At 44.1% G+C, this 24,341-nt stretch overlaps 1 protein-coding gene and 1 long non-coding RNA gene across 2 annotated transcripts in view; one reads left to right on the top strand and one right to left on the bottom strand.

The window, feature by feature from the left end:
- The window catches only part of Ywhab (tyrosine 3-monooxygenase/tryptophan 5-monooxygenase activation protein beta), a 24,468-nt gene extending 8,674 nt beyond the window's left edge, over positions 1-15,794 (bottom strand). The window contains exon 1 of the mRNA XM_031372692.1: positions 15,574-15,794. The gene's annotated coding sequence lies outside the window, so the exon portion shown is untranslated. The remainder of the gene's footprint in view (positions 1-15,573) is intronic.
- Positions 15,705-16,383, top strand: LOC116091354. Its single transcript, XR_004119014.1, has 2 exons — positions 15,705-15,829; positions 16,300-16,383. It is a non-coding gene; the product is annotated as an uncharacterized LOC116091354 (long non-coding RNA).
- The last annotated feature ends 7,958 nt before the right edge of the window (positions 16,384-24,341 follow it).

The following is a 24,341-nucleotide window of genomic DNA, read 5'->3' as shown; positions in this document are numbered from 1 at the left end:
CAAAAAAAAAAAAAAACCAAACAAACAAACAAAGCCAGTGAAACCCCTAGGTGCGGGTCCCAGGCCCTCTTCTCTTACAGCAGTCACCTACAAGTCCATGCATTCTATATGCACAGTCCTCCAATGGTGACCTTTTTTTTTAAAAGATTTATTTTTATTTATTTTATGTGTATGAGTACACTGTAACTGTATAGATGGCTGTGAGCTATCATGTGTGTGGCTGCTGGGAATTGAACTCAGGACCTCTGCCGGCCCTGCTCGCTTTGGCATAATTCACTGTAGCTGTCTTCAGACACTCCAGAAGAGGGCATCAGATCTCATTATGGGTGGTTGTAAGCCACCATGTGGTTGCTGGGATCCGAACTTCAGAAGAGCAGTCAGTGCTCTTACCCACTGAGCCATCTTGCCGCCCCCAATGGTGACCTTCTACTAGTCCAAGTTCCTGAGGTACTATGCTACACTAAACATGTAGCACCAAAAGAGAAACGTCAGGGGCTGGAGAAGTGGCTCAGCAAGTAAGAGCTACTCTTTCAAGAGGGCTTGGGTTCAAATTCCTTCAGGCTGGTAGTAGCTTATAACCACCTAGGACTCTAGCTCCATGGTACAAGGCCCTCTTTTGGCTTCTGTAAGTAATAAGTGCGCACGCGCGTGTGCACACACACACACAGAGAGGCATTGTATACATGTATATATATACACAAACATACATATATGCATGCATACATACACCCAACCACCTATATATATAAAAAGAAATAAATCCATCCCAGCACTTAGGAGGCAGAGGCAAGTGGATCTCTGTGAGTTCCAAGGCCAGCCTGGCCTAGAGTGAATTCCAGGTCTGCCAGAACTACACAGAGAAACCCTGTCTTGAAAAACGAAAGTAAATAAATAAATCAATCCAAAATAACTATTTCAAGATTCTTTGATACTGTCAGAGTTCCTAAAGATTAAAAAACATCATGTTACTATAGACATAAATGAATGTCCTTAAAAGAAAACTGATATTTTCTAAAACTTTCAATTTTATATATACACACACAAAGACACAAGAAAACATTAACTAAAGGTCCTGATACTTACATAACTTAAGACTTATATAACATGGATTTTGGAACAGCTAGGCCAATTTCAACAGGAAACGGGTTACACAACAACTAGTAGTTTGGAGGAAGGCACGGACAAGGAAAGCTGAAACAGCTCCTCTTTCTTCACCTACATTACACCCAACCTGCACTTCAGGCCACCACCATCTTGAGCTACCTCACATCTCAACTGTCAGAACCATCCTCTGAAATCTCCAATAAAGAAACACCCTGATTAAGTTTCCACAGTGCCTTCACAGACCGTGAGACAGCAACAGACAGCAACTTCTTCTCACATATGCTGCTGTCAAAACAGCTGTCTGCATACAAGTCCACATTCTGTCTTGACTCACTAGGCAATGGCTCTTCCTCACATGACCCCTACACCAATAGCCACTAGCTACATGTGGCTACTCACTAGAAAATGTGACTAGTGCCACCTTTTGAAACCACAACATTTTGGGTATTTAAAAATGTTCATTCAGCTTGTCTTTGGTTGTGGTATCTTTCTTCTTCTGTTTTTGTTTGTTTTTCAAGACGGGGTTTCTCTGTATAGTCCTGGAACTTACTCTGTAAACCAGGCTGGCCTTGAACTCAGAAATCTGCCTGCCTCTGCCTTCCAAGTGTTGGGATTAAAGGAGTGCACCACCACTGCCTGGTGGTATCTTTCTTCTTAAAGTTGGGGCTTGAACTCAGGACCTCATGTACATTATTACACTCTAGCATTGTGTAACAGCCCTGGACTTTGTCTTTTTTTTTCTTTAAGTTTGTAATGAATCAACCAAAATTTTGTATTGTATTTCTAGTCTCTCCCAGTATCCTGCACATTACCTACTATGAGCAAGTAGCTCCTAAATGAGATCCTAAGACAAATCCACCCCACCCCACAGATTGGGCAGCATCTTCTCCTTCCTCAAATGTAATAACCCAAAGCTCCTGTCCTCAAAGGCTGCTCCCGTACTCTGCAGACTTAACACCTCTTCAGCCATGTTCAGTAACCTCAAGGTTCCTCTTGGGAGGACTACTACTGTATCACTTAAGAAACACTACTGGGTTGCTCTCAAAGTCCTTCAGCCTGTGAGGTCATCAGTTCACATTCCCACATGCCTTGTTCATACCTCACTCAGACATGCAAGTCTCTTCATCTAGAATGCTGTCCTGGATATTTTACTTCATGCCTATGTAAACTGTATCTACCTGCCTAGAGCTGTCTGTGATCCAGGACTCTGAGTATACACAAGTCTGCCCACAGTCTACGGCTTCTTTACACTGGTCTATGGTAGTGGAGAGCGTCTACCACTTAGTTTTCCACACACTACTCTTAAAGGAAGGATTCAGACATAATGCCGCAAACTATTCAAATATGCATCTGTTAAGTTTCTGAACATGCATGACTGGGAGAACAAAGAACACACAGAAAGGCAACGGCACCATGTGTCAAAGCACAATCTGTCACTACACAGAAAAGGATCCCGTTAAACTCATATTTTCAGTTTATAAATGCAGACAACAGCATTTCCCTCAGCAGAGTAGCTGTGACTACCAGGAACAGGGCATTAAGGAACAACCGCTATTAAAAAAAAAAAAAAAATCAATCAACCAATCTGGTATCCACCCACCTACCCACCCATCCACTGATCCTTTCATCCTTCCATCCATCCACCCACCCATCTATCCATGGGACAGTGGACCAGACAGAAAAATGGTCAGGTCGAACAGATTCAGGAACGCCAGCAATTCTCATAATTGAGGATGGTAGGCATTTAAATCTACTCCCAACCAGGTGCCTGTCCTGGAACATGTAACCATAATACCACAGTGAAAGGACCGTGACAATCAGTCACTTAGGGACAATACTAGAAGTTCTTCCACGTGCTGATGAGGCATCCCTAACACCTCAGATCCTGTCAATAAAAACCATCTGCCTCTGGACCCCACCCCAACCCCAAACGTTTATAAGGTCCTACCCACATGGGATAAAGTGCCTGAGAGTGCCTGTCTTACTGAACTGTGACACTCCCAGGAGAGTTTTCTCTCCTTAAGCTTTTGTTGCTGAACCTTGACCCAGCCCAAATAGCCCGGTGCATGTGCTGGACCACAGCCACTTCCTGTTCAGTCCAGTCTGGCTTCTAGCTGCCAGCAGTGTCTCCCACTTGCCACTGGTTCCAGGGCAGCAGTGGCCACAGAGGAGGCCTGGCAGCCTGCCTTGCTCCAGCCTCCCCTCAGAGAGCTGTAACACTTTGGTTGTTCTGGCCACTCAAGATCTTTCACTGGGCAAAGGATTACACTGGGCAAAGGATTTCCCACAGGCTGCGCCCCAGGATCCATCATCTACCCACCCACCCACCCATCTTTCTTCCTTTTTCTTATAATTAATTTTTCTATTCACATTACATTCTAAGTGCAGCCCCCTTCCCCACCCTTGCAAATTCCTGCCCCCAACAAAACCTTTCTTAAACATACATACCACACAATCTGAAGACCATCAGTTCTCCCCAAGTGCCTATACGTTATTATTTTAACCCAAAGTGTCAGCTTTTGAAAAAATATACAATTTCAAAAACTGTTAGCTCACTGAAGGAGCACTTGTTCTGTATCTGGAAGGCCTTGGGTTCAATCCCCAGTATCAGAACAATGGACACAAACCCAGGAAGGAGAAGTAAGTCTAGACTGATGTTTGCCCAGGAAGCAGTTACATGTTAACATGAGGCTCATTTTCTCAGTGAGCTTAAAATGAACATACATGTTTTTTTTTAAAGAATTATTTATTTATTTTATGTTTATAATTACACTGTAGCTGTCTTCAGACACACCCGAAGAGGGCATCAGATCCCATTACAGATGGCTGTGAGCCACCATGTGGTTGCTGGGAATTGAACTCAGGACCTCTGGAAGAGCAGTCAGTGACCTCAGTAACCACTGAGCCATCTCTCCAGCCCATGAACATACATGTTAATTGTGACATTTTAGCAGTTGCCAACCAGATTTTTCTGGCGTTTGTAAGTAATTTAACAGAACGGCATGCATTTCTTTCTGAGATTTAGAATGAGAGTCCTACCAAGAAAATTTTGGCCAAACAGCCTATTTGCTTTCAACCAGGGAATATGAAGTCCTTGGAGGCCACAGTCTAGCCTGGCAATGAGCCAGCAGGAAGGCACTGCTGTGTCTGAGAACAGAGTTCTCATGCGCACCCACATGGTAATGACGGCTGTCAATCTGTCTGTTCTAAGCCACTGGAAGCAGCAAGTCACAGAACTGGGAGACACTGGCTAATAAATGCTTAGTGGAGTACTGTAAACGATTCAAATACCTAACAGGAGAGGGCTGGTTACTTAAAAAAGGAAGAAAGAGAGTCAAGACAGTAAAAATTACAGGACTCCAAAAGGAGGCTGCACAGGAAAGATACATTTAAGATGTACAGGGCTATGCAAAGGGATATGTTCCTAAAATGTTCATAAAGAGCATACAAACATGATGAGACATCAATACAAAATGGGTAAAGGTAGTAATCTCAGTGTTATCTCTTAGTATTTTTATAATCCTTAGTTTTAAAGTTGACTTTTCTATTTAGGAGCGAAGGTCTCACTCATTATGTAGTCCAGGCTGGTCTGGAACCCTCCTAAGTGCACAAACAAACCTGACAATCCACCACTTCTAAAATCATCTTAGCCCATGTTTAGATCACAACACACAGCAGATCAGCTGAGGCCCAGGGCCTGGAACTCTAAATCCTCATGCACATTCCCCAGAGCTGAGGTGTAGGTGGGTGAGTTTACTTTCTACAGTCAGTGTGAGAACACAGCCTGTGATGAGCACCAGAGGAACAGACTATTCTGTCTCACATAAAAAAGCTTCTTAGAAATAAGCCAGGGGGCTGATGGGGAGTGGTGGTGGGAAAGCAAATGGCTTGGCAGACTTGCTGCTCTTTCAGAGGACCCAGGTTGGTTACCCATATCCAGTAGCTCACAACTACCTTGAACTCCAGCTCCAGGGTATTAGACACTGTCTTCTAAACTCTCCAAGCCCCCCCCCCCCTTATAATCTTCTCTAGGAAGAAGCTGTACTGTGGAGTCCACCAGAGATTTGGCATACTGGCTAAGTACTTTACCACTGGGCTACATTTGCAGCACATGTTGGTGTTCTGAGACAGGCTCTCAACATGTAACCCCAGGGTAGCCTGGAACTCTCCATCCTCCTGTCCATCTCCTCAGTGCTGTGGTCACAAGAATATTTCCAAATACAATCCTAAAGCAACTACAAATGCAGAGCTAACTTAACCAACATTGTGAGCCAACCTCACCTTCTAATTTTCTAGAAGTTGGAGGTCAGTCAAAATATGGAGAAGTCACTTCAGAATAGCCTAACAGAAAATCACTATCACTCATTTATATATTCTTTTAAAAATTTATTCCAAGTTAAGAAAAGTCGAAAATAACTTTACAAGGCAGTCCTCTGCTACCTATGTAGCAGGGGCTGCAGACCAGCCCACGTATGGTTGGTTGGTGGCCTAGTCTCAGAGCTGAGGAATCTGGTTAGTTGATACTGTTGTTCTTCCTATGGGGTTGCAATCCCCTTCAGCTCCTTCAGTCCTTCCCCTAACTCTCCCATAAAGGACCCTGGGTTCAGACTGATGGTTGGCTGTAAGTATCTACACCTGTCTTAGTCAGCTGCTGGCAGAGCCTCTCAGACGACAACCACGCTAGGCTCCTGTCTGCAAGCACAACATGGTATCAGTAATATTGTTGGGTTTGATGCCTGTGCATGGGATGGATCCCAAGTTGGGCCAGTTTCTGGATGGCTTTTCCTTCATTCAGTCTCTGCTCCATTTTTGTCCCTGCATTTCCTTTATACAAGAACAATTCTGGGTTGAAAATTTTGAAGATAGGTAGGTGGCCCATGTCTCAAATGGGGGCCATATTTATCTACTAGAGGTGGTCTCTTCTGGTTCCATCTCCCCACTGTTGGGCATTTCTGCCAAGGTCATCTCCATTGGGTTCTGGGAGCCTCTCACATTTCTGCTGCCTGGGATTTGTAGAGGTTCCTCCTCACCTCGTTCCCCACACTGCTGAGTATTTCTATTCATTCTCCTGGTCCTCTGGGCTTCTCTCCTGTCTTCCCTGCCACACATAACCCTGTCCCCCCTTTTCCCCTTCCCTTTCCCACCCAGATCTCTCCCTTCCTCTGCCTCCCAAGATTATTTCGTTCCCCTTTCTAAGTGGGATTGAAGTATCCACAATTGGGCCTTCCTTCTTGTTAAGCTTCATATGGTCTGAGTTGTATCATGGGTGTTCTGAATTTTTTTGGCTAATATCCACTTATCAGTGAGTATATACCATGTATGTTCTTTTGGGTCCAGACCCACTCAGGATGCCTTTTCTCTGGCCTCAGTGGGAAAGGATGTGTTTAATCCTGTAGAAACTTGATGGCCTAGGTAAGGGAGATGCTAGCAGGGTGAGGTGGGGGAGTACTCTCTCAGAAGCAAAGGGGAGAAGGGATGAGGTGAACATGGAGGGGGGAACCAGGAAGAAGACAACATTTGGATTGCAAATAAATAAAAAAGTGAAAAAAAGAAAAAGAAAATGATAACTTTAGCTTTTAGAATCAAAAACTTAAATATTTCCACGGGAAAGAACACTTTCAATTGTAAAAGAGTAAGCTTGAGCAGAATAGCTTGTTCTACTATCTACTACATGTCAAGAATCCCTCAACTTTATAGAAAACATGGTGCTCTTTTCACAGAACCAACAGGGAACCATATACTGCAATTAAGCAATCCCCCCAGATTATAACTCCCTGTTTCTGCAGTGTTAAAAGTAGGCACAAACAACAGTTAGATAAGACAACTAGCACCAAATGCTCAGAGAGTGCCCAGGAAGGCTCCCAGGCAAGGAATGCTGACACCTAAGGCACATCACAAGGAGGAAACACTTACAATCCAACACTGAAACAACTGCAGAAATGACCAGCATGTCCAAGAATTTTTTGGATTATTCACTTCAAAGAGCTGAGAAGAACTACCAGCAGTGTACCCCCCCTCACCCCCACTTGTGTGGAAACACAAGAAGGCAGCAGATATTTAAAGCTATACCAAGTCTCCTTGGAAAAGCACCAACTACACTTAGAGGGGAGAGGTTAAGGGCCGCGTGCTCTGGGGCCGCGGTCAGTGCTCAGCAGCTACAAGCACACACTGCTCTAAAGCGGCAGACTCTGGCTTCCAGAACCTATCTCTGGAGCTCACAGTTCTGCCTGTTAGTCCAACCCAAGGGAACAGATGCCTCTGGTTTCACATACATGTAAAAAAGAAAGGAAAAAAAGGACGGTAGGTGTCCCAGTTCCCTTTGTGAGATGGTAAGAGAGAAATAAGTTACAGCGATAGACAAATAAACCCAGGCTTCCAGGTGTGAATGGGGTGCAGGCTGACCACACTCACTGATGCACTGTTCCAGTACCACACTGAAGATCAGAGCTGAAGAAAGTATGCCAAGCTACCTACCTCCTAATGCAAGTCAGTGGGGCCAGTTGGTTGGTGGGAGTTATCCCAAACAAGTGAAGCATTCCTGGCTTCCAAAGGAAACTACTCACTGAAAAACACCTACTCTAAAAATGACTATGTGCCATTCCACATACAAAATGTAGTCTTGTAAAACTTCTATTTCATTCAACATGTACAGATTCTTTGCTGGAAACAGGAACGGCATATCTAAAATACAACAGTTCCATGTCCAGCAAACACTAAATTGTAAAGAAAAACCAAACCCTTTCCTTTTTCACAGCAGTTGTGGAATTCCATGTTATTCTGAGCCAGCCTCATGTAGCCCAGGCTGGCCTGGAATTGAACTTCTGATCCTCCTGCCTCTTATTCCGGGTTGCTGGGATTTCAAGCACACCCAGTACAAGCATCATTACTAATTATGCCCAATGAACATACTTAAAACCAGTGTCAAGTGATATGTCCAAGGTGTGAACAAATAACATGCACCACAATAAACTGACCTGCTGGCTCTAAGTGACCAATCCAAAGACATATGCTAATTCTGACCCATAAGGCAGCCCAAGAGACTGACCCCATGAACAGATTATAATGTAGCCACTCAAGCCAACTTATCTTACTAGAGACACCTACACCTCCATATTCACTACTGCTGTAGTTACAGAGCTGGAGAAATGAGTCAGCCTAGGTGTCCATCTATTGAGCATATATACTTGAAATGAATTTTATTCTGTTGTAAGAAAAATAAAATTACAAAATTCACATGAAGATGGATGAAACTGGGAAATACCATTCTAAGTGAGATGATCCATTCTAAGTGAAGTTTTGGATTTGTGTTCTTAAGTATCTGTAGAGGTCAGAAAACTTAGAAAGGGTCATGAATGGGAGAGGAGGGGACCTAAGGGAAGAAGGGGACAATATGAAAATAAAGAAGGAACTGCTGAGAGTGGAAAGGGTTAGGAGGAATGCAAAGGGAACTTCTCCTCCCCTAAACCACTTCTGTCATGTACTTTATCACAGCCACAAACACTAGAACAGAACACCAAGTTGGAGATTAGAGGTAAGGCCCACTCTGAAGGAAGGAATTCATGACAGGGGACTGTAAACCTAACTTAGCCCATTGCTAAGGAGGTTCCAGGCCCCAGGGGGAAGCTACTACTGTTTTATTAAACATGCTGTTAAGCCACCTTTTAAATTTCTAGGCTTATTCCAACAGATTAGCATTCATCTCGACCTTGATCAGAGATGTTTCTTCGGCAGTTAAGTGGTTAATGCAAAGACTCCAACTGGTACAAAAAGTGAAAAGAAAAAAGTAAAAAGTGAAAGTGAAGTGATTACCGCCTGCCTGGGACACATCCCCAAAGCTGGGGAACACTGTGGACAGACCTAAGGATGTCCGAGCCAGAGGACGGAGAAACCGAGAAGTGCTGCAAAAGGCTGTCTTCCTGATGTCATGTGCTTGCTGCTTCTGCACCCATGACTCAGCTGGGATTACCTGCACAAAATGGAGCAGGCTAACATTCTGGAGGTCCCACCCCTAGCTACCGGCAGTAGACATCTGCGGGGATTCATTTTGCTTCAGGAGTGTAGCTACTGGTTAAGTCATCTTATGCTCCAGTACACAGCACACACACATCCACGGGGAAGGGCTCTCCTTATAAGGACCGCAGTATGATAGCAGAACTTAGCACCGTGCTCAAGCAGTTGACTCACACATGAGAACTCAGAAACTCTTTAGCCTATAGTAGTCATTTATAAATTGTAACTGTTAAAGTATCTACCTCTATATAACTAGATATGAAAGCACACAGAAGCAAACACAGTGATAATTTGAAGTAAATTACTGCTCCAAGTCAGTATCTATGCTTCTCAGGTTACCTGTGGGAATCAGTGACAATAAACACTACTTCTTGCTTCCAAAATAATTTTAAAGTGATAAATCATTTATAGCCATACTACTCTAACGACCCAATCATTTAAAAAGAGTAATTTGTGATGCTATTGTTTAGGAGTTTCTGTAAGCACTCAGTTACAGCACTGACAAGTATTTCACAAAGGTAACAAGGGTCAATGAATAAGAAACACATTAATATGCACTTCATTTCTTTCTTTCTCTCTCTTTTTTTTTATACTTTTTTTTTTTTTTTTTGGTTTTTCGAGACAGGGTTTCTCTGTGTAGCCCTGGCTGTCCCAGAACTCACTCTGTAGACCAGGCTGGCCTCGAACTCAGAAATCCGCCTGCCTCTGCCTCCCAAGTGCTGGGATTAAAGGCGTGTGCCACCACCACCCGGCCACCTCATTTCTTTTATATCTACCTTGTTCTCTTTACTGAATTGAAAAGAATAGTACATGTTAATTACTTATGCTTATCTTTAGAATGTGACTCTTAGGGATTACTGTAAACACCTTTATTGGCATCTACAGTGGACAGTAAACTTAACTTAGGAATCCATAGTAGTATCCTTTGGACACCCAAAGTGTAATTAATGCCCACCACACTGAGTTTCAAGCCACTTGGTCACCAATGAATCTTTATTTTTTTAATGTATATGAGTACACTGTCGCTGTCTTCAGACATACCAGAAGAGGGCATCGGATCCCATTATAGATGGTTGTGAGCCACTGTGTGGTTGCTGGGAATTGAACTTAGGACCTCTTGAAGAGCAGCTAATGCTGCGCTTAACCTCTGAGCCATCTCTCCAGCCCCCACTGATGAAAAAGTGAACAAGCTGTTATTTCCTATGTGGGCAGACGCAGGTAAGCTATGTTGGCGCTATAGAACCCAAACCATATATATAGTCTATCTTAGATTACTGGTTTGGATCCTGTTGGTCTCACTCTATGACTTAAGTTGGCTAAAACTCATTTTGCAGCCTAGCCTGGCCTCAAGCCCTTGGCACTTCTCCTACCTCAGCCTCTTGAATGCTGGGGTTAAGATGTGAGCCATCACATCCAGCTGGACTTTTCAGAGCACTACCTCGGTTCAAATCAGGACTAGGCGAGGCTACCACACTTAAGACTCAAACTCGATTTCAACAAGTCCCTAAAATATTCAAATGATATCCTCCATACCAAATATATTGGGTACCCATACACAACCCCGCTAAGAAGGCTAAGTAACAACAGTATCATCACTTACGGTCTACTCAAATGGGCAAGGCACTTAGGAACTTGTATTGATTCAGATACCTGGGATCCATCTCAAGAGAGAGACAGACAGACAGACAGAGCGAGCACACACTCAGACCACAGGTCAGCTTTGAGTGTTATTCTTCAGGAACTGTCCTTGGGTTTTTTGTTGTTGTTGTTTTTTTTTTAATTTGAGACAGACCTCTCACAGAGACCACACACAGCACTCCAGGCATTCTGCTGTCTCCACATCCCCAGAACTGAGATGAGATATGCACACATCATTGACTTTTCCACATGATTGCTGGAGAGAAAACACAGGTCCTTATGCTTGCATAGTAAGCGTTTTACCACATAGCTATCTCCTATCCCTACAGTATTAATTTTAAAAAGTTGACATTAATTTTGGGTGCACTTGGAAGTCAGAAGACAATTGAGGGAGTTGGTTTTCTCCTTCACTTCATGGGTAACAGGAATTAAACCTAAAATATCAGGTTTGGTGGCAAGTACCTTTACCAATAAGCTATAAACTATTTCACCAGCCCCTCAACATTAATTCTTTTCTCAATGTAGCAATCTTTTTAAGATCAGCCACAACTTCCAATACTTAAAAGTACTACTGCTAACTGTTTTGAAGAATCATGTAAAGGTATACAGTATACGCTCTTAAAAACTCGTCAAACTACCAAATAAGCTTTAATTTAAGGCTCTCCCCATGAGGACAAACAATGATAGACCAGGCTCAGATCTACTTTTATTTAGCTCTTCATCTGTGTGTCAAGGCCATTCAGAAATAATTCTTCTAGTTGAGTCTTCAAGGAAAACAATGAAATAAACAACCAGAACAGGAAACTTACATAATCAAAAACTGGGCAGAACTTGAAGCAAAAGTTTACCTACACTCTGCCAGAACAGCTTGTTTTTGTGAGGCCTCTGATTACTTTCATCTCATTACAAGTATTAGAAACATGTAACTGCCTCTCGAAAGTAGCCTCTAAGTTGTTCTTAGCAGACATATTACAGAACAGAAAAGCACTTCAAATCCATTTCTTCCTTTAACATTCTCCTTAGAAAAACCTCTTCAGAGTCTAGCTCCAACTGTTTCCTTATGAAATGCAGATCTACGAAGATCCTATTCCTGTAGTGAAGATAGATCTAAAGTTAAAAAGTCATTATGTAACTATGGGCTCCTGGCCTCTAAATAATCTGAATTCTTATCTCCTTAGGTAAATGTATAAACCAAATGGTTTTTTGGCTTTGTTTTTTTGTTTTTGAGTCAGAGTCTCACTGTGTAGCTCTGGCTCTGCTGGAACTATGAAGAATGCTGTCACAAGGATCAGCCTGTCTCTGCCCACAAGTGTTGATATTAAAGATGACCAAAGATCTTTTAAACATCAACTTACAAGGAAGTTATCGTTCTTAGAGTCCCTCATTTACACATTGCTTTTGTCTGATGATACTGACAAAGCAGGAGCACAGTTCTTACAGGATGTAGTAACCTCTCTCTACTTACAGAGGGAATTATCTCCCTTTTTTCCTTCTCCCATACAAAATTAGGAACCTAAAAAACTGCAAAGTAGTATGGTTAGCAACTACAAGTGATGGTTACACTAAAATACAATAAACAAGAACCTAGGGTGGTGTTCTGCAGTTTTCTGATGGACTTTCTCCCTAGTATAAAGCAAGTGCTAGAAAAATTGCCTTTCAGCAGCTTTCATCCGATATATACCAGCAATACATCACCCTACAGATGAACAGCTAAAACTGGAACCTGAACACATTAGTATGGTGCATGTACAAGAAAGTAATTGTGGTCACGAAATACATGTTCAACCCCAAGTGAAATCTACCATCACCCAGTCAAACGATCTGGGTGTGACTCCCGATTTCAGCATTGAACTCTGTGTTACATAGATGTGTGTCTTTGAAAACTTCTCATTTCTGCACATCAGTGTCCTCAGCTACACGATGAGGCCAGCAGCACTTACCTTTTACTGGCTGCAGACTCAAATGATGCTTGCAGTGCTTACAAGGAAGCATGGCACACACCGAGTGCTACAAGTGGTGAGCAGCGTGATCGCGGCTAGCTCCTGAGGATACCTGGGCAGCTCATGACTAAGTCACACTGGTAGCTTCTGTGGGTTTCTATGCTTTAGGCTACACCTACTATATGCTACACCTCAGAACGTGAACTCTTGCACATGTACAGTAAAAACAAGATAAAGGCTGATCAATGGACATAGGTTACAGTTACCAAGGAGTTGCAAATTCCGTTGTGCTATGCACTTCACCGTGACTATGCTTACCATTGTTCTATAGTTCTTAGTGGGCTAGAAGAATAGACTTTATTTTCACCATAAAAAAAGATCAAGTCTGAGATAGGCTATTTAAGCATTACACATATATAAATTTAAACTTCACAGGGGGTATATGTATTCATGTTCACTTTATTAACTTTATTTGTATTAAGAATATCTGTGGGCTGGAGAGATGGCTCAGCAGTTAAGAGCACTGACTGCTATTCAGAAGGTCGAGTTCAAATCCCAGCAACCACATGGTGGCTCACAACCATCTGTAATGAGATATGACGCCCTCTTCTGGTGTGTCTGAAGACAGCTACAGTGTACTTACATAAAATAAACCTTTAAAAAAAAAAAAAAAAAGAATATCTGTATCCCAGAAGTTTATTTTAATTTCATTTTCTGCCAGTACACATAAAAAGCTGTATTACTAGCCCAGCATCCAAGAGGCAGAGGGGGAAGACTGGGGCAGTGGGTTTGAGCCTAGGCTGGGCTATACAACAAAAGAGGTGGGGAAGAGGGGGACACAGTTATCATTTGTACAGTCCACATGAGAAATACTGGGTATGCTACATGGAACGTTATATATCATTTCTCACAGCAAGTGGCAAAATAGTATTATATCTTATCAGAAAGGGAGAAAGAGACTGAAGTCAAGAATTTAAATACAACAAAACCAAAGGTTTGTTCTTAACACAGTTTACAAAAGGTCTCAAGACAATGGTGGAGATGGGGAAGCTAAGAAGCAGAGATGAATTAACTCCTGAAGATCACAGCTAGAAAATAGAGGGAAGAACTGAATCAAATTCACCTAAGCAGTGCTGTTTTTGGATCCACAGCCAAATGGGGAAAATGCACTTTTTGCAGCAGCGCAAATCTCTGGGGACTCTGCCTAGGGAACAAGCTCGGCCTGGTTTCCACACAGGCTGCCTCCCCAATCCATACAGCTCCAAGTCTAAAATGGCTTCAATATAACCCAAGCACTGCATGATGGGAAATGGAAGAAGGTAACAAAGTAGGAGCCATACTCCAGGGGCTGACAGTCCATAAATACTGCCACCGATGAAAGAGGATATTCAATCTGTAAGTTGGTGTGTGGTTTAGGCCAAATCACCTCATTTCTTATAAAGACTTCATCTGTAAGATGGGTGAACGGTTACTTATAGTTAGAAGGCAGAGGCTAAGAAAATAATTTAGCACTTGGTACTGGATTTTCAGCCTTTCATTTCTAAGGTCATCCTTAAAATTCTAACTTGGGCGGGGAAGAAAACAAACCAGTATTCTCCTGCTATATAATGCTAAGGACATAGATCTTTAAAAAAGAAGAAGAAAAAAAAAAAGACTCGGGCAACCCAAAGAAATGGAACATACTGGAGGCAGTCAAGAGAAGTCCACCCAGAACCCAGTAATATTCATATACATTTCCAGCAGCTAGATGTGAGATGCTGAGTAAGCACGTGTTCAGTCCCATAAACTGTATGTCTGCATGGTTTCACAGGAACACCTGAGATACAGTGAGAAACGTAATTTTCATATTTTCTTAAGTGCTGCTCCTTTCTGCACCGGCTCCCGGGATTTTAGAGATTTGTAACATCTTGCCAGATTCCACCTCCCACACCAGGCAAGTAAAAATCAAGAGTCGAATGCTATCTAGCCTCACCAGAAAAAATGTACTGAAGGCAAGGACATGAGCCATGCATTTTTACAGAGGTTGGCAAATTCTCACCGACGCTGCCACCTTTGGAATCCTCGATGCACGCATGTTCTCCATTTGCAACAGACCCAAATGCGCTCATCTTGCAAAAAAGGGTCCACATCTCGCCTACTCCTTCCTCAAACACTGAGGTTACTAGACAAATTTCAAACAATATGTAAACATACATATATATGTGTGTATATATATATATATATATATATGCCACAAAAAAGTGTATGGATGAATTCGAGGTGCGGACATACGAGATTCTGGCAGTAAATGACGACAAATATCAAGAGAAAAGGCTCAATTCTCAGCCTGATCTTCCCCCACCCCCATTGGGAATCCGGTTTGAGTCAGTGAAAGGTTCAGACAAAACCATTTCTTAATTCAAACCTCAACCCTGCTGTCAGGGAATCTCGGGTCCAGCTGGGTTTCCCACACCAGCGATGATGAAACAGCTTTACTGCAAAGTGGGAGAGGGATTCGCCCCAGCTGTCGCCAAGGTTAAACCCTTACTCATCCAGGGGAGTGCGGCAGGGGCGTCGCGGCTCGGGAACTCGCCCGCCTCCGACTACTTTTCAAATTTTGAAAGCCACAAAGAATGAGCGAGGTTGACAGGCCCAGAGGGATGGCTCCGGGCCCGAAGGGAGCAAGCAGGCAAGGGCGGCGCCGAGCAGAGACGGTGCCGAGGGGAGCCTGCGGCCCAGCGGTCTCCAGCTGCGCAGGCCCGGCCGCACCCCGAGAAGCCCGGGCTTCCCGCGGAGGCGCAGGCCCGGCCGGAAGCGGGGAGGGGCGGCAGTGAGACCGGCCACAGCCGCCGCCCGAGTAGGGGCTTCGCGCTGGGGCCCCTGGGAGCCACGCCGCACTCACCGCGGAGGACTGTAGGGAACACAGGCGCTTCCGGGGAGATCGGAGGGCAGCGACCGCGTCCTTCCCGGGCTCACTCCACGGGCGGGGCTGGCGGCAGCGGCGGTGGCAGCGACCGTAGGTGCAGTGACGGCGACGGCGGCAGCTACCGGGCTCCGGAATCGGCGGCGGCGGTGGCGGCGGCAGCTGCACTTCCGCTCCGGCCACCACTTCCGCTCTAGCCCAAGTCCCGCCCCACCCTGAGTCGACTCCTCATTGGGTGAGTGAGGCACGGGGTTGCTCCGTCCTCCTGAAAAGGGCGGTGATTACCAGGAGGAGGGGAAGTCGGGGAGGGCCGAGAGGGAGCGGCCGTGGGAGGGCACAGGGCCTGGGTGGGAGCGAGGAGGGGGCGGACGCAGGGAAAGGAAGTGGGGCGGGGGAGCAGGAAAAGGAGGAAGAAGAGAGGGCGGGGCCGAGGTGGCCGCCCCGGGGCTGGGATGTGTGAGAACAGGGCGGGCTCCGGATGGGGAGGGTTCGGAAGCTTGGTGCGGTCTGGGTCTAGGCTAGGATCGTGTGTTCGTTCCTACCCAACCGTGAAAATAATTCTCACGGGGTCGGAGGGCCTAGCAGTCGTATTAGCTGTGCGTTAAGGGAATGGTTGTAACTAAAGGAGAACAGACGTGGCTCAGCCTTCCATTTTCAGTTAATTCACCTTCCAGTCCTAAAAGGTACTTACTGTTTTTTTCCTAGACCAAGGAAGCTTCATGAAGTGTCAAGAACAGAACATCCCCAAGGTCTTTAAAAACAAAACAAAAAAACAACAACAAAACCCAACCAACCTGTGTACATCAGTTCTTCGTTGACATTCCCTGGCCCCCAAGTATCCTTCACAGAGAAAATCGTCAAAGACAGAACCCTGGGATCCCCAAACGGCTTTCAGTGTTACCTAGATTTTATTAATATTTCACTCAAGCCTTAAGCCTAGCCCTTCAAAATACCTCTACCACCACCCCTTCGTTTGCCACAAATTCTGTGTGGCAGCTTTCTGAATGCTGGGGAATACAGCAAAACTTGCGTCTTGAAGCTTACAGTCTTTAGAGAAAGAACAAAGTAATAGGCCTTTGTCACTTCTCCTTTACCCTCACTTAGCTTAATGATAGACTTCAAATTCACAGCTTGACTCTCCAACCCTGCCCCCATCGAGTACCAAGTGGTCTTTTCAATGTCATTCTGTGTCCATTACTTTGAAATCCATCGCTGATGGCTCAGACTTAATAGTTCCCTGAGTGAGACAATCAGAGCTCTGTTCTTACCCATCATCAGCACCCCAGTTCATTTATATAACTCCCTATCTTCCCAGTGTACTGTTCTAGAATGTATAGACAGTTTGGGATAGCTGCTGTCTTAGTTAGGGTTTCTATCGCTATGATGCTGGGGAGGAAAGGGTCTATTTGACTTACACTTCCAAAATATTCATTATCAAAGAAGTCAGGACAAGAACTCCAACAGGGCAGGAACCTGGAAGTAGGAACAGATGCAGAGGCTATGGAGGGACGATGCCTACTGCCTTGCTCAGCCTGTTTTCTTTTCTTTTTTTTTTTTGGTTTTTCAAGACAGGGTATCTCTGTGTAGCCCTGGCTGTCCTGGAACTCACTCTGTAGATCAGGCTGGCCTCGAACTCAGAAATCCACCTGCCTCTGCCTCCCAAGTGCTGGGATTAAAGGCGTGCGCCACCACTGCCCGGCTCAGCCTGCTTTCTTATAGAACTCAGAACCACAAGCCCAGGGATGGTACTACCCATAAAAGACTCTGGTCTCCAATCAATTACTAATTAAGAAAACGCCCTACAGGTTTGCATACAGCTTGATCTAAGGGAGGTATTTTCTCAGTTGAGGCTCTCTTGTCTCAGACCACTGTAGCTTGTGTAAAGTTGACATAAAACTATCCACCACAGTTACTGACATTTTTTTCTTTCTCGAGTGTATAGTGTGCATATTTGTATGTGTGGGGGCAGTAGGGCAAGGACCCTACCAACTAAGTTATAGCCCCAGTCCAGTTACCAACAAAAAAAAAATCAGATTTCTATGGATAGAAAACTGTGTCTCTGCCTGTTTCGCAATGCTGTCTACATTTCTGTATGTCAACTGAGACCGTGGAGTGCCTGTTTACTTCAGATTGGGTGCATACGCACAGACTTTCTAGGGTATAAAGGTCCTTTCAAGTCTGTGGGCCTTTTTCATTTACCTTGTCTGTTGTACAGACGTTTGTCCTCTAGGTGTAGGCCACATCAGTTCTGAACCAAGTACAACAACTTTTAACTTGAATGAGATTAAGAGTGTATTGTGTAATATTAAAAAAAGCATGGATTTTAATCAAAACCACCGAACTAGAACACTGGATGAGTTTCTTAATACCACAAGTACCTCATGGGGATTGGTCTTTGGTAGACCAAAGACCAGTTACGAATCCGGAGTCTGTTCAGAGTGCAGTAGCTCTAACGTGACAGGACAATCTTTTGCCCCCATCTAGAAAGGGGCCTAATGGGTGAGAGGCTTATAATGATTACACCACAAGTTACATCATTGGTACATGGAGTGAACAAAATTGCTCTGTGTCAGGCCTCCCCTGGTGCCTGCTTCAGGGTTGCATGGATTAAATCCTTTCACCATCTCTGCATTCTAGACCAGGGGTCAGCAAGCCACAACGATCAACTGACAGATTCAAAGATGTATTCTAGATTGCTTCTCTGTTGCTGAGATAAAAACAACTTGGGGAGGAAAAGGTTTATTGGTTTTCTATTTCCACATTATAGACTATCACTAAAGAAAGCTAAGGCAGGAACCTGGAGGGAGGAACTGAAGTAGACACCGCGGGGGAACACTGCTTATTGATTTCCTTTCCATAGCTTGTTCAGGAGTGGACCGCCCGCCTATGGGTGGTACTGCCCACAGTGGACTGGGCCCTTCCATAGCAACCATTAATCAAGAATATGGTCCACAGTTGTGCCGACAGGATAATCTGATGCAGGCCATCTTTCAGTTGAGGTTTCCTCTTCCAGGTGACTCTAGTGTGTGTCAAATTGACAAAAAAACGAAAATAGCACAGTGTGGATAAAGGAATAACCTAATGTAATGGGCTGGTGATTATGGCATGTGGGAGATGGACACATGGCCAGTCTTGGGACAAGAAAGAATGGACTGACTGGAGAGTACATCATTCCAATACCTCCCTATTCCTGACTGCACATTTCTCTTGTTGATAACATATTTACATTCATGTGATACATTTGTTACATTTGATGAGCAGTATTGATACATTATCTTTAACCAGCAAGGGGTTTCACCTTGGACTTTGTATTTTAAACTCCCATAGATCTTGACAAGCATGACAGATAATGTAGCTACCACTGTCTTCTAAAAGTTTTATTGTCCCAAGAATCCCCTGTGCATCATTCATTCATCCCCTACTTCCACACCCCCAACCTTTGGCAGCTACTGACATTTTACACTGTAGTTTTGCCTTTTCTAGAGAGAGTTGGATCACGCAGTAGGTAGCATTTTCTGATGGACTTTTTTTCATGAAGCAATATGGTTTAAAGCTCCTTGTAGCTGTATCTTTGCTACTTTGTGTGTTCTTCTTTCTTCTACCCTTCTCTACCCCTTTTCTTCCAAATACTTTCAACCCCCTGACACTAGATAGGAGGTTTTTTAAAAAGGATAGAGGGGAAACCGGCATAAAGTTAATGTTACACTACTTCTTGCTACTTAGGGGCATCGAGTTACTTGGGGCAAGTTTGATCTTTGCTGTCAGGATATCTAATTTCTTCTTTGCCCACAACTACTTAACAAACAGCACCAACCAACCAACCAACAACCTACATCCTCTCTAAGGGCCCTAGTATTTATATACTCTCTGAAGAGTCCCCAGAATTCTAAATGTCACATGACTGCAGAAACTATCTGCAGCTGGCAAATCATGCCCCTGCTAGAGCATGAGGCAAATCATAGTCAGCTGCTGTGGACAGTGTGAAGCAGACCCATATCCCACAACCTGGAATTAAAACAAAAACACTAGCTTATTTAGAGGTCAAGGGCTCTGTCTGCTCCTCCAGAGGTCCTGAGTTCAATTCCCAGCCACCACATAGTGGCTCACAGCCATCTGTAAGGGGATCTGATGCCCTCTTCTGGCATACAGCTCTTTGTAGATGCAATCAAATTAGATAGGTGCCTTATTTTGTACTTCTAAGCTGAAGCTAGTGAGCTGTAAGATAATGCTTGCTTGTGTTTCAAAGCCATCTAGTTGAGAGCATTTGGTTATAGAGCCCTAGGAACTAACGGAAACTTCGAGGGAGCTCTTGGCCCAGCCTAGGACAGCAATGACTAACCCTGCTGTGGACATTTTTTGGTTCTTGGAAGTGAATATGTAGGAGCGAGACTGTTAGGTTGATATTAATATTTGTCTAACGTGTGTGTGCACAAGCACATGTGTGTGCATGCGTGCATGAATGTGCTCAGACTGTAGGTTGATATTGAGTGTCTTCCTTATTTTTAAATTAAAAATGTATATTTTTTAAAAAATTTTGTGCATGTAGGTGTTTGATCTGCACATATATTTTTGCCCTCTGAGGCCAGAAGAAGATGTTGGATCCCTTGGGGCTGGAATTACAGATAGTTGTGAGCCACCATGTGGATGCTAGGAATGAAACCTGGGTCCTCTGGAAAAGGACCCTGTGCTCCTAACTGCAGAGCCATCCCTCCAGCTTCTGCATATCTTTTCCACCCTTCATCTTGTTTTATTTTTTGAGATGTAGTCTCTTTGAACTTGCCGCTCACTGATTCAGCTAGGCTGGCTGACCAGTGGGTGAAAGATGTGTACTGCTGTGTCTGGGTTATTCCACGGGTGCTAGAGATCATGTCACCATGCATGTACTACAGACGCTTTACAGATGGAGCCATCTCCCTAGCCCCCAAAGCATGTCTGACTTTTTTTTTAAAAGATTTATTGATTGATTGATTGACTTATTTATTTTATGTATGTGAGTACACTGTAGCTGTCTTCAGACACACCAAAAGAGGGCATTGGATCTCATTACAGATGGTTGTGAGCCACCATGTGGTTGCTGGGAATTGAACCAGGACCTCTGGAAGAATAGTCAGTGCTCTTAACCACTGAGCCATCTCTCCAGCCCCCATTTCTGACTCAAGAAACTGCCTTCAGAATGGCTGTACATTTTCTATTACACTAGCAGGGAAGAGCGGTGTTCCCTGAGCAGGCCTTTAGCTTGTGTGTCAGACTGTAGTTCCTGTTGATTTGTTTTGTCGATTTGAACCATTGGAATTGGCATGCATGATATCTCATTATTGTCTTTATTTACAGTTCCTTAGTGACCCCTTTTCACGAGCTGTTTATCATCTGTATGTTTTATTGAAGTGTCTATTTCCTTTTCTTTTCTTAAAAAAAGATTGATTTATTTTTATATTGTATTTGTCTGTCTGTCTGTCTGTCTGTCTGTCTGTCTGCCACTTGTGTGTCTGATACGATCGAGGTCAGAAGAGGCCTTCGGATCCCTTGGAACTGTTGCGGATGGTTATCTACCACCACTTGGGGCCTGGGAACCAAACCTGGATCTTTTGCCAGAACACCAAGGCTCTTAACTGCTGAGCTTTCTCTCTCTCCCCGTTTTTTAGATTTTGTTGTCGGTTCTCTTGTCGAACGTTGGGACTTGTTTGTACATTCTGCATCCCTGTGCTTTATCAGATGTGCGCTGCTCACCATCCTCTTGGCTGTGCTTGCCTTTCTTTCTCTTAGCAGTAACTTCCCAGATTCAGGGCTTTAGTTTAATGAAATAAAATGTGTGTTGCCTTTTCCTCTATAGATCATTATTTGGTATCTATAAACAGGCTGCAAAAACAAGGTTGTCATTTTTTTGTTGTTGAGACAGAGTTGCATATAGTCCTGTCTGATCTCAAGCTTACCATGCAGAAGAGAATGGCCTTCAGCTCCTGGTTCTCTTGTCTCTACCCTTGAAAGGGGACTCAAGGCACATACAGGCCACACCCAGCAAAGGGCAGTTTATCTGTGAAACAAATACCAGAGTTCTATCTAGCATATGTGTGTGTGTGTGTGTATGTGTGTGTGCATGGTGTCTGTGTGTGTCTCTGTTTGCCTTTGTGTGTCTCTGTGTAATGTTTGCATCCATGTATACAGGCTTGTCCAGGTCTGTGCATATGTGTATGAATGGAGGGCAGAGATCACTGTTAGGTGTCTCCTCTATCTTTGACTTTGAGATAGGATCAACTGGGCAGTGGTGGCACACATCTTTAATCCCAGCACTTGGGAGACAGAGGCAGGTGGATTTCTGAGTTCGAGGCCAGCCTGGTCTACAGAGTGAGTTCCAGGACAGCCAGGGCTACACAGAGAAACCCTGTTTCAAAAAACAAAAAAAAAAAAAAAGAGAGAAAGAGAGAGAGAGAGAGAGAGAGAGAGAGAGAGAGAGAGAGAGAGAGAGACAGAGACAGAGAGAGACAGGATCTCTTAGTTGATCTAGAGCTCACTGGTCAACCATCAGGAGCCTCAGGGGCCAACCATTTCCCCTGGAGACCCCTAGCACTGGGTTCTGTGTCCTCTTCTCTTTCCATCAGAACTCTTAGAACACTCATCCGGGTAATGCTAAATTCCTAGTTCAGTAATACCATCTTTGGCAAGTGTGAGAGTGGTTATGATCCCCCCACACACACACACACACAGAGAGAGAGAGAGAGAGAGAGAGAGAGAGAGAGAGAGAGAGAGAGAGAGAGAGAGAGAGAGAGCAGTTCTATGTATAAAACTCAGGGCCAAAAACCCAAACCAAAACCAACTGAGGGCCTCACACATACTAGGCACGAATTCTCCCATTGAGCTATAGCCCCAGTCTTCAGGTTTCTTTCTTCTTGCTTTAGTCAAGCCCCTATAATTTTCCAGTAGTTAGGCATAATGTGTTGTCTAATAGAAACTGAGGGACATGGGCCTGTGATGATTTTGTATGTATCTGCCTGGAGTTAGGCTATGTTTACTGTTTACTGTAAGTGTGTCAAAGGCTTCAGTTTCCTCTTTAATTTGCTTCCCTTGTCTAAGTTTCCCTAGAAACTCCTTTGAATGAAAGCTTACAGCTTTCTCAATTGTAATTCCCTGTTTTTATACCGAAGCCATGTTGATGCGACAGTAAGGTTCTGGTGATGGGAAGCTTTCAATAATCTTGTAATTAAGTCTCTTTTGTGCGGTATGAGGGTGTGTATTTTAGAAGGCCAGAGTCCCTAGCCTGAAACCTTCAAGATACGTTTCAGCTTTTTCCTCTTCTCTTTTGTGAGACATAAAACTGAAATAGTCTGAAGATATCTAATTGGCTTTCCCTGGGTTGATAAGGCTCTGATAAAAGTAGTTTCCTTTGAAGGGAGGCCTCTGCCACAGAGAACACAGTGCTCTGAGAAGGAAGAAAAAAAAATTCTCCTCTTGCCTAGATCTTTGGGCTCGGTGCAGTCCAGAAATGGGAAGTCTACACCCTACCCTAGTGATTCCCAGTGTTTAAACACGTTACTGTGCCCAGCTGAGGCTGTTCTGCTGAGCTGTGGTTCTGGGCACTCTCTAACCTCTGTCATTTCCCCATGAGCCTTGTTCTCTAAGGGCTCTGAGAATTGCTGCTGCCTCTCAGCTTGTTCTTGCTTCTCTGGTGAAGCGGGGTCCTGTCTTTTGAGCTTGGCACACAATGCGAGCAGAAATGTGAAGTCATCTTAGTGAATTTTTCATTAGTCTAGAGGAGAATGAAAAAGAAGAAAAGAGCAACAATTTGTCTATAGCTACACATTAGATTTTGTAAGTTAGGGTTTGTGAGTAAGTGGCCTGGAGCTTCCTTGAGAACAGAAACGATTTCCACATCTGAGCCGATGCTGGGTACAGAGGATGCTGCTGAGCCTGCCTCTGAGTGAATGAAATCAGGCACAGGAGCCCCTGTCCCACTGTGGAATGGATTCCAGAACTAGACATTCCAAGGCCATCCCTACTTCCTGAGAAATTTGATCAAGTGGCATTCTAAGGGTTTAGGGAAAAGCAGGAACTGAGGCAACCCCAGCGGAGGCGTCAGTCAAAGGACCACAGCTATGTTGCCCATTGTCTTCCATCCCACAGCTGAAATCCAACAACAGGCTCCGAGCCTCACACAGTAGGTTCAGAAACATTGTCTGTGTGCTACAGCCAGTGCACAGCATGGCTTTATGACAGTATAGATTCTAAGGTATGTGTAGTTTTCTGACTTTGCAATTTTATTTATAAAGCTAACAATTGTTTTTTATTTTATTTTATTATCTTTTGTTCATTTGTCTTAAGACAACAGTTTCTCTGTGTAGCCCTGACTGTCCTGGAATTCACTCTGTAGACCAGGCAGGCCTCAAACTCAGAGATCCTCCTGCCTCCGCCTCCCAAGTCCTGGGATTAAAGGTGTGCACCACCATGTCTATTTTATTTTATTTTTTAAAATATTTTTACTTTATGAGGGTTTGCTTGCACCTGTGTTTGTGCATCATCACATGTGTGCCTGGCACCCTTGGAGGCCAGAGAGTTATAGATAAGATTGATAGATGTGGTGTGAGTGTTGGGAATCAAACCCTGGCCTCTAAGATCAGCCAGTTCTCTTAGCTACTGAGCCATCTCTCTAGTCTCCTGTCTAGTCTCCTGTCTCTCTCTCTCACACACACACACACACACACACACATACACATACATTAGGGCCTGTGCTGACTAGTCTTTTTTTTTTTTTTTTT

This window comes from Mastomys coucha, unplaced genomic scaffold (genome assembly GCF_008632895.1).
Source record: "Mastomys coucha isolate ucsf_1 unplaced genomic scaffold, UCSF_Mcou_1 pScaffold15, whole genome shotgun sequence".
NCBI classification, from domain to species: Eukaryota; Metazoa; Chordata; class Mammalia; order Rodentia; family Muridae; genus Mastomys; species Mastomys coucha.
The sequence above is the reverse complement of the archived record's forward strand: the minus strand, read 5'-3'. Positions and strand labels throughout refer to the sequence as shown.